This window comes from Megascapheus bottae, chromosome 6 (genome assembly GCF_031878675.1).
Source record: "Megascapheus bottae isolate mThoBot1 chromosome 6, mThoBot2.hap1, whole genome shotgun sequence".
Lineage (NCBI taxonomy): Eukaryota > Metazoa > Chordata > Mammalia > Rodentia > Geomyidae > Megascapheus > Megascapheus bottae.
Genome location: NC_143514.1, coordinates 44,784,458 through 44,794,422, shown reverse-complemented (window position 1 = coordinate 44,794,422; position 9,965 = coordinate 44,784,458).

Genomic DNA, 9,965 nt, shown 5'->3' with positions numbered 1-9,965 from the left:
GTTCTTTATAGTAAAAATATATTTTTACAATATTGGGTATTAAACTCAACCTTATGCTTTCTAGACAAGAGTTCCACCATTTGAGCCCCTCTCAAGTCCTTTTGCTTTTTTAAATAGGGTCTCATGCTCTCTTTGCCTAGGAATATAATCCTCCTGCTTTTGCCTCCTCAATAGCTAAGACCACAGATAGGCACCATTACACTCTGTTTGTTTGTTTATTTAATTGTTGGTCCTGGGTCTTGGACTCTGGGCCTCGGTGCTGTCCTTGAGCTCTTCAGCTCAAGGCTACCACCCTACCCCTTGAGCCACAGCCCCACATTGGGTTTTCTAGTCATTAATTGGAGATAACAGTCTCATAGACTTTTATGCATGGGCTGGCTTTGAACTGCGATCCTCAGATCTTAGCTTCCTGAGTAACTAGGATTTCAGGTGTGAGCCTCAGGCACCCAGTTCAGTTCATTTCTGAGATAAGCCTCACTGACTTTTTCTTGGTTTGGTTTCAAACAAAGATATCCCTCTGTCTCTGCCTCCCACACAACTTGGATTGAAGGCATGTACCACCATACCTATGCACAATATTCTTAACTGAATTTCATTTTAAGAGTTAAAAAAATGGAAAACAGCTAAACAGGCCCCCTGTTTCCCACTTTGACCATGAAAACATTCTCTTTAGTGCTTTCTTGGCTCTCTTTTTTCCTTTTGTCTCATTTTCTAAAAACTTATGATGGCTGGAACCCTAAAAGACAACATCCACAGTCCAGTATTTTACATGGACCCCTCTGGTAGCCATTCATCATCTTCCAGAGAAACTTCAAATGTTCCCCTTTTCCTACACATACCCACAACACAGATTTCTTTAGATATTCATATTCCCATCACCAGAGTTTCTGTTATAAAGCCTACAACAATTATAAATAAAAAATAGGACAACACTTCAATACTTTATTAACAATATAAAGAGGCACTTACTGCACCAATAGTCATATTTTGGTGAGAATCATTGCTGTATGTACTTGATGGTTTTGAGAATCATAGATTGACACTGTGTGGTACTTTATTTGTGTGCCTCATTTTAACTAATGTTACAGCATTACTGCTGTTCTCAGAGCCTTTCCTGTCAATCCCTCAGAGAGCCTGAGCCCTCGTTGGTGCACACAAAAATTCACTTTGGGAAGTACTGACTTAAGGACTGAATTCAAGCTCTCTAGCTAGTGTTTATCGCTCTTCAAAAGGTAGCCAGTGTACACTTCTGTTGGCTCTCTGAGCATCTTCTCTATTCTTGACACACTGGGTCACAGTGTGGTCAAGAAGTGGTCCATATTTTCCAACATCTGTGCTTATACATATACACAGACATATGCACAGAGTGTCACTGACACTCTTCAAGTGCTGTGGAGTTCTAGTCATCTTTCAAAAGCTTGGGTGCAAAAGCCATGTGTCTTAGAGCTTTCCCAAATCCTATATCCAGAACTGGTTGCTACCTCACTATGTAGTTCTTGGCTAATATCTTTATAGTCCCTTCAATTATACCTCTAGCTTCTTATAATGTTTTGTGTCATTCATCCACATGCTTGCTAGACTTGAGAGAAGAAGCTACACGTCCTTGTTCACTTATCTATTTCATGGCAAGCGTTTAAAGAGTTGTTGTAGAGCGAAAGAGTAATTATTATTAATGCTTCAGACTTCCATGTTATCCAGACTCAGTCACCAGGAATAAACTGTTAACTTTCTGTCACTAGAGGGCACAAGCACTCATCTTTGCAAAGGAGCACTTGGTGCTCTCTGTCTGAGGATAATTTTTCTCTCTTTCTAGGAATCGTCTTGCTAGGGAGCTTTCTCAATTGTTCCAGTCACCAGGAGAGATTCTGCTGCATGCTTTAGTCTCCCTCAGCCTGGGCTACTGTCTGCTCTACCATTTTCGAGGTAGAGCAAGTATTGCACTAACTTTGGAAACTTGGGTATTTGTTGTTGTTGTTTATAATTGTTTATGCTCTATCCCTTGGCCTGACTAGACTTCCGGCAATGAGAAAGGGACATTGTCTAGTTTAATGACCTAACTAGGACATTAAGACTCTTAGTGAATTGTGCCAAAAATTCCAAAATTTAGTGGTTTAGGATAATAGCCAAATGACTGCTAATTCTTTGGGTCAGGCAAGCGTGGGGAAAATGTTTACCTCAGGGCGATGACCCTGTGCTTCATGTCGCGCTTCTGCATCTCGAGTCTCCCAATGGCTCCTCTGTCCGTGTGGCTCCTCACCGTTCAGGGGTGTGACAGCACTTTCTCTCTATGGAGGCTGGCTTTCTAGAATGGAAATAGGAGCTCAAATGTCTTTCTAGGACACAACTCCAGATGGCAAAGTGTTACTTTGGCCTCATTCTTCTACTCAGAGCAAGTGGCCCATCCAGGCTGGAGAGGAGAGGAGCTAGCTGTTTCTTCTCGAAGAAAGGCATGGGAAAATCATACTGAAGTGAGAATGGGAAGCTGACTCTGGTGGCTGGGCTTTTGAAAACAAAGCAAAACAAACAGAAAAAACCAAATCGGCTTCATACCAACCAAGAAAGCTGAGACATGGCAAGGGTAGCTAGCTTACCCAGCTGCTAAGCTGAAAAGTTAATATCTGACCCCAAATAGTTGAGAGCCGCCATGTATGTGTTTTTACCATGTCTGCTACTTTCCTGCTCATATTTATTTCTCTCAGCTGCTTTTCTGAGTATATGTTTGTGGGCATGGTTCTCACATGACTTTGAAGGCCCAGAAAAATGCAACTCCCCTAGCAGTTTAACAGTCTTTTCATACCATTTCTCTTAATGTCCATAACATTAGGAAAATAAAATAAACAGAACAAAACCATAACAACAACTACCACCATAACAACAACAATAACAAAAAGAAAAAATAGAACCTTTGTGTATATCCAATAACTGGGCTTTGGTCCTTATGTCTTTATCTTGGGCCACACAGCATTAAGATCTAACATATTGTAGTTAATCAGCCAGTACTAAGTAAATGGCCTTGGGAATGAGCCTACTTCAATGCTCACCAAGTCGTCCTCATCTGTATGTGCACTGGAAAATGTATGGTCATTCTAACAAAGTTCCCAGGGTCTCACCCTTATTAGTCACCAAGTTTCCTTTGGGCTTCCCTTCTGACCTTGTTCTTTCACCATTTTGTATCCAACTCACTTCCATTGCCTAGCTTAGTATCCTAACTTGGTTTCCCTTTAAAATGTGAATTATGACATTCTTAATTTTCACCCTGGTTGCCTTCTAAGGAATACCTAGCCTTGGGTTTCTTTCTCTGCTATGCCAGCCATAGCTTTCACTGCCCCATTGTAATCTTCATTCAAAGAGGAGCAAGGTCTGTTTTGCTCAACATGGACTAGCCAATCCAAACTTCTGTGACTATTACACAGCTGGAACTGAACCGATGTCTACATCGAGATCATCTTGGTCCCTAGTGAGGCCCTAACTCCCAGATCGATTGACAGAAGAATGTAATGAAGTTCTGTGGGGCTGCCTTTGTACCAGGGAGGAGCATGAGGGCAGGCTTTCTCAGAAGGGCTTTCCATAAGCCAATAAACTAAATAATCCCACAGGAGACATGCCTAACACAGCCATAATGAACCCTGTGTCAGAGGGGGCCAACTGTTTGCCAATTCTCAATGCATATGGTGTTCTTTTCTTTTGCTAAACTTCCCTGGAGCTCCTTTGCTTATTTAGCTTTCCTTAATAACCAGCAGATGGCTTCTGTCTGGGCAGGCATCAGCTGGTGCTTAACAGTGGCAGATTCGAGAGGAGGCATGGGACTTGTTAGGGGTGCAGAATCCAGCTGCCCACGTGCACGATGCCAGGTGAAGTTATCAGGCGTTACCTAATTGCTGTGGGTGGCAGTGCAGACAGCCAAGTGGGGTGCAGTGGGGCCTTCTTCCTGGAATGGGAAGAGAAGGAGAAGCCGAGAAGGCCATGGCAGTGGTGTCAGAACCCACAGGAATCATCTCTCCAAAGCGCTCCGTGCTTCACCTGAGGCAGGAGGAATAGGTGTTTGCAATTAGTGGACAGGGAACATGGGCTGGGATGGATCCACCATTGGTTTAGGTATTCATCCATTCAACAACTTTGATGGTACACCAGGCAGGATTTGATGCACACAGATCCTTGAGATACAGCCATGAAAAGACAAGGATATGCTTTAAAAAAATATTTGTTTTATTTTCTTTAAACTTTTATATTAATGCTTTGATCAAATCATACTTATATTCATGTAGAAGGCACAATGTGATATCTTTATATATATAGAGAGAGAATTGCATAAAAATGATCAAATGCATAATACAATGGAATAGCCAAACAAGTAGTTCACTTGGTTTTAGAGAAAGAAGTTCATGTAGATAGTCAATAAACATTGAAGGGTGTTTTTTTAGCCACTGGAAGAGAATGAAATGCAAAGTCCTTCAAGGAGAAAGAATAAAAGAAGGAAAAGAAGACTTGAGAAGATCCAGGGAAGCTCTCCTCTGGCCCTGCCTGCTGTTCTTCCTGGAGTGAGAATGCCAGGGATGTAACAGGTCACAGGCTAAAAAAAAATAAAATATCAACCCATTAATGGTGTCAGAGTTCAGGCAAATTAGCAACAGCTATGTATTCTACTGAAGTTTCTTAAGCCTCTCCTCTCTGGGCTAGACAACATTGTAGTTCAATGGCTCTAGTAATAAATAAGGCAGACTGCATTATTATCCTGGAAGAATACAATGACAAAAAGAGTAAGAAAGGAATCTGTGAAGTCTTTAAAGTGATGATAATTATGAGGAAAGATGATTGAGTAAGTGGATAGAAAGAGAGCACAGTGTGTGTGTGTGTGTGTGTGTGTGTGTGTGTGTGTGTGTGTATTCACACATACATGCTGCAGGGGTGGGGAAGGGTAAGTCTGGCTGAAATCAGTCTCTTTGAGGAAATAACAGCTGAAAGTCATGTGAAAGTCTTGGGAAAAACATTCCAGATGGAAGTAGGCACTGTAGCACTTCTACAGGAGAAACATTTGGTATGTAAGAGAAATAGCAAGGCCAACGTGGGCAGACTGTGGTTGGAGGCAAAAGTGGAAGGAGTTGAGCCTGGAATTTAGTCAGGGGACTCTTGGGCAGAGTTAGAACCACAGCAGAGAGTGTGGAATTCATGTTGGAAGTGGTGGGAAGGTATCGGAAGGCTTAGGAAAAGGCCCATTACCACCGTCAGTAGTTCCACGCGTGAGGGACAGCTCTCACTGTCTTCATGTAGCCACGTGAAAGGACTGCTCATCTCAGCCTGATTTTAAGTTACCATGCCTAATGAATTTGAGGAGTGATGTGTCACTCTGGAGTGAAAGCTAGGTAGTTGTGGAATTGCTCAGCAGCCTCAGTGAGAGCAATCACTGCACTAACACGTGCAATGTGCGTTCAAGGTATCACACAAACACTGTAGTAAGCACTGATATTTGGGGGATTGTTATTATAGAACAAGGAAGTCTGTTCTGACACATACAAATTTAATTTGTCCTATATATTTAATATGACTAAGGTTATTATGACATGCAATTATCTATCATCTACCTCTTCTCATGTTTTGGTTCCCCTTTCCCTGTCCCCACCCCACCCAATCACTTATATGCTCTTTGTAGTGTCTTTATGCCACACCTTTACTGTATGTTTGAAAATAACTTCAAATGAAAGTTTAAAGTTTCAGAAAAAGAAAAAAAGCAAATGTCTACAGAACTAGTGAGTTAGTCCATAAGGCAGCTATCCAGATAGAGTTGATATTGAATATTCTTTCTGAGTGTACAATGTACAGTTTCTAAAGTCTAATTCATTCTGATGTTAATGACTACACCTGCTGTTTGGCAGCTTATAGTCATCATTTGAATGACAGCTGTTTTAAGTGCTTCTTGAAAAGAACTTGGAGCCTTGGTGCTACCCCCATGCTTTTATTCTACACAAGGCTGGCACTCTACCACTTGAGGCACAGCTCCACTTCTGGCTTAAACAATAAGAATCATACTTACAAGAATGAAGCAGTTTAAAGCATGCTGTGAACTGGCTAACTTCCTCTCAAGGAAGAACTACAGTGTCTGGCCTTTCCCCTGAAATCTGAACAAGTAAATAGTGTGTCACTGAAGTGACATTTGATGACATCTGAAACCAGGTCACAAGAACCACACTACCCTCTTCAGGACACTAAAAGGACCCACATAAGAACATAACATGGAGAAGCCCTCAGAGTCACGGCCACCTAATCTTTGATTAGGGAGCTAAAAAAATAGAATGGAAGAAAGATAGCCTCTTCAACAAGTGGTGCTGGCAGAACTGGTTAAGCACCTGCAGAAAACTAAAGTTGGATCATTCTTTGTCACGCTGCACCAGGATTAACTCCAAATGGATCAAAGACCTCAAGGTAAAAGCCAACACACTGAAAACTACAAGAAGGAATAGGAGATACACTAGGTCTCCCTGGCACAGGTCAAAACTTTCTTAATAAGGACCAAGAAACACAACAAATCAGAGGAGGTCTGGATAAATGGGACTGCATTAAATTGCAGAGCTTCTGTATGGCAAAGGACATAGCTAGCAAATTAACTAGAAAGCCTACAGAATGGGAGAAGATCTTCACCAACCATACAACGGACAAAGGCCTCATATCTAAAATATATCAACAGCTCAAAGAATTGAATCACTCCAAAACTAATCTCCAAAGAAACAACCATCCCATTAAAAGATGGGCCAAAGACTTAGAGTCTTCTCTAAAGAAGAAATAAGAATGGCCTATAGACACATGGAGAAATGCTCGACATCTCTGGCTATAAAAGAAATGCCAATGAAAACAACTCTAAGATTCTACCTCACTCCAGTTAGAATGGCCATGATTATGAAATCTAATAACAGCAGATGCTGGAGGGGATGTGGCCATTATGAAATCTAATAACAGCAGATGCTGGAGGGGATGTGGCCAGGAGGGATCACTACTACACTGTTGGTGGGAGTGCAAACTTGTTCAACCACTGTGGAAAGCAGTATGGTGAAAGACTAAACATAGAGATGCCTAATCTTTCCCTATATGCCATTGTGCTTCATACTAGTTGGCTGAAGGGGCATGGGAGATCTCACCCTGGAGCCTCCTGTGCCTGGCAACTTCCAGAATTTTTGATCTGCAAAACTGTGAGAGAATATCAAGTAGTTGTTTTCTTTTAAATCACACTTTTTGATTGATTGGGTCCACAGAATTTGAAGAACTGATTCCCAAAGCCATGAACAGGCACTGGAGCAGGAAGAAAGGATCTGCAGAGCAGAATGGCAGCAAAAGGAGCTTTGGTTCCCACTATAGAACCTTGAGAGAGCTGGGACCAGGACCATAGGGTGTAGAGGAAGGTTAGGATGAATGGGAAAGAATTGTATTCTTTTTATTTTCAGGTGGTAGCCAATCGTTTGGATTCAGTCAGTTAACCCTTTCTTCATTCTGGCAAGAAATTGGGGAGGATTATAAAACCGGAAAGACTGAGATCCTGACCACACCTGGCCATGAAGAAGCAGCTTCATACTGAAACCAGGAAGATTTAGCAAACGAACTCTGTGTGTGTGTGTGTGTGTGTGTGTGTGTGTGTGTGTGTGTGTGTACCCACAAATCTTTTGATCATTTTGCAATCTTTAAACCATTTCTTAGCCATGATGAATAATTAAGGAAAATTTCATGTCTGTCTATCTGTCTTCTCTCCCTCTTTCTCTGGTGCTCCTTCCCTAGAGCACAGGCTGTCAGTTTAAAAAGGCAAACTGAATATTCAATACAAGGAAAACACCCACATAATGGTACGTCATCTTAAAATTTTAGAGCTCTAGACCATGAGCGTGACCTAGTGGTAAGAGTGCTTGCCTCATATGCACAAAGCCGTGGGTGTGATTTCTTGATATCACATACATAGAAAAAAAAAACAGAAGTGGTGATGTGGTTCAAGAGGTAAAGCTCAAGCCTTGAGAATGCCCAAGGATAGTGCCCAGGCCCTGAATTCAAAGCCCTAGGACTGGCAAAAAAAATTAGAGCTCCAGAGTGAGAAAATAATCTTCATGTACTCCACGGGGAATATAAGATTCAAATATAATGATGGTATCCCTTTCTGGATGCTGGAAAAAGCATGGTGCAATGCCATGAATACTGTCTTACACATTGCAAGCAGGACACAAAAGAATGGAAAGGACCACAGATGTCCGGGCTCCTCATAAGACAGTAAGGTCCCTCTACTCTGAATAGTTATCTGTTTATGACTGTGATTGCTAAAGTAGCAACTGAACTTATGGAAGATGCACAAATTAGAATTGAATATCCAGTATTTCCCAACAACCACCAGGACTACTTCCATTGTGCCCTACTCGATTACCACCACTAGAGGTCAGTGTACTCCATGATCTTCCTGTGCCCCCAGCTTTTTTCAGTGTATCCACTCATTTCATAAACCGTCCAGTTAATAAATGTGACTGTTCTACAACTTTATCAGTTGGGGTTGGCTATAGTTGATAACTGTGATAACTCCACAAAAGTCTAAAGCTTCAAGAATTTTTGAAATAAATCAAGGCCCAAAGTTTTACTGTACAAGCAAGAATTGGCATTTCCATTGCTCTTAAACTTAGTTTATTCTTGATCTTGAAAAATCAACCTAAAAACCAGTCACATTCAATGACAGCAAGAGAAAGTTGACATTCCTAAATCTGCAAATGCATTTAAACAGCTAACATAAATCCTAACAAGCCACATGCTAAACTGCTACTCTCAGGGAGATTTTACTTTAAGGAAACTTCAATAAATAGAGTATCTAAAGCTATGAATATGTTTTGCTCTTTTTTGGAGGGAGACTGATTTTGGGTCAGGGTAGCTAAGGATAGACTTACTAAACTCATGATCCTATCTCACCATATGAGCCTCATCTGTCTCACATCTTTTAAACATACTCTTCCCTTGTGATTAAAGTCATATAATTCTACCCAGTTCACTTAATCACTTTTTGCTAAGCAATAAAGGTAATACAGGTTATATTTAACTCAAGTTTTATAATTTTCCTAAGTTATTCAAATATAAATACCATTTACTCTATGGTAGAGTCTGTCTCTTGATCTACTTATCCAAGTTTGAATAGAAATTTGTAATATTTTCATGGACTTTGTTGAGTTATAAGAGTAATAAGTATTTAGAATAAAATATTATAAATGTATAATATATAGCTAGAAATAGCATTTTTGAGATTCCAGATTTTTATGTTGGTTTGTAAAAGGAAATGTTTCTATTTGTTATTTGTAACTGACCATTGTGTCCAATAGTTATGCTTTTCTTCTTTTTTTTTCATTGTGATTGAACTATGCTTTTGTCAAAGATAAATCTTTCCACTTCCACCCATTTCCTGACTCACTGTGGGTGGACTTCATCATCAGTGAAATCCTTCCTGTCTTCAATGGCTTATTTGTAGGGTCCTTCCAGCCTCTCCCCTGGAATAGTAACCCCCAGTCATCTTTAGTCTATGATCTTGATGATCATATTCGTTTTTCCTCCTTTAATTATCAATGTATCACTGGACCTTCGGATGTGCTCTGACTCCTCATTGACCCTCCCTCTACATTTTCTCTTACCCCTGGGTTCCCTCCCCATAGTGTGACACTAACTGCTGTCCTGCTCGTTGGTTGCCTGCCATTCTTACTCACTGAAGAACTTAGCATCCAGCTCACTTCCCCATCATTATCTTCCTTAATAACTTTAATACTACAAAGATGACCAATTCTCTATCTCTGCACAGTCACTTAGTTCCTGCTCTCCTTCCTGTCAATGGCTCCTCCTCTTCCCTCAACCATACTTTCCCATATCATTACTCATGTACAAGTAGGCTCTGAAGGTCTCTATTTCCAGTATCATATTTGCCTGTCTTTCCAGTGTTTCAGATGATTCCTTCAAATTCCTCTTCTCTGTTT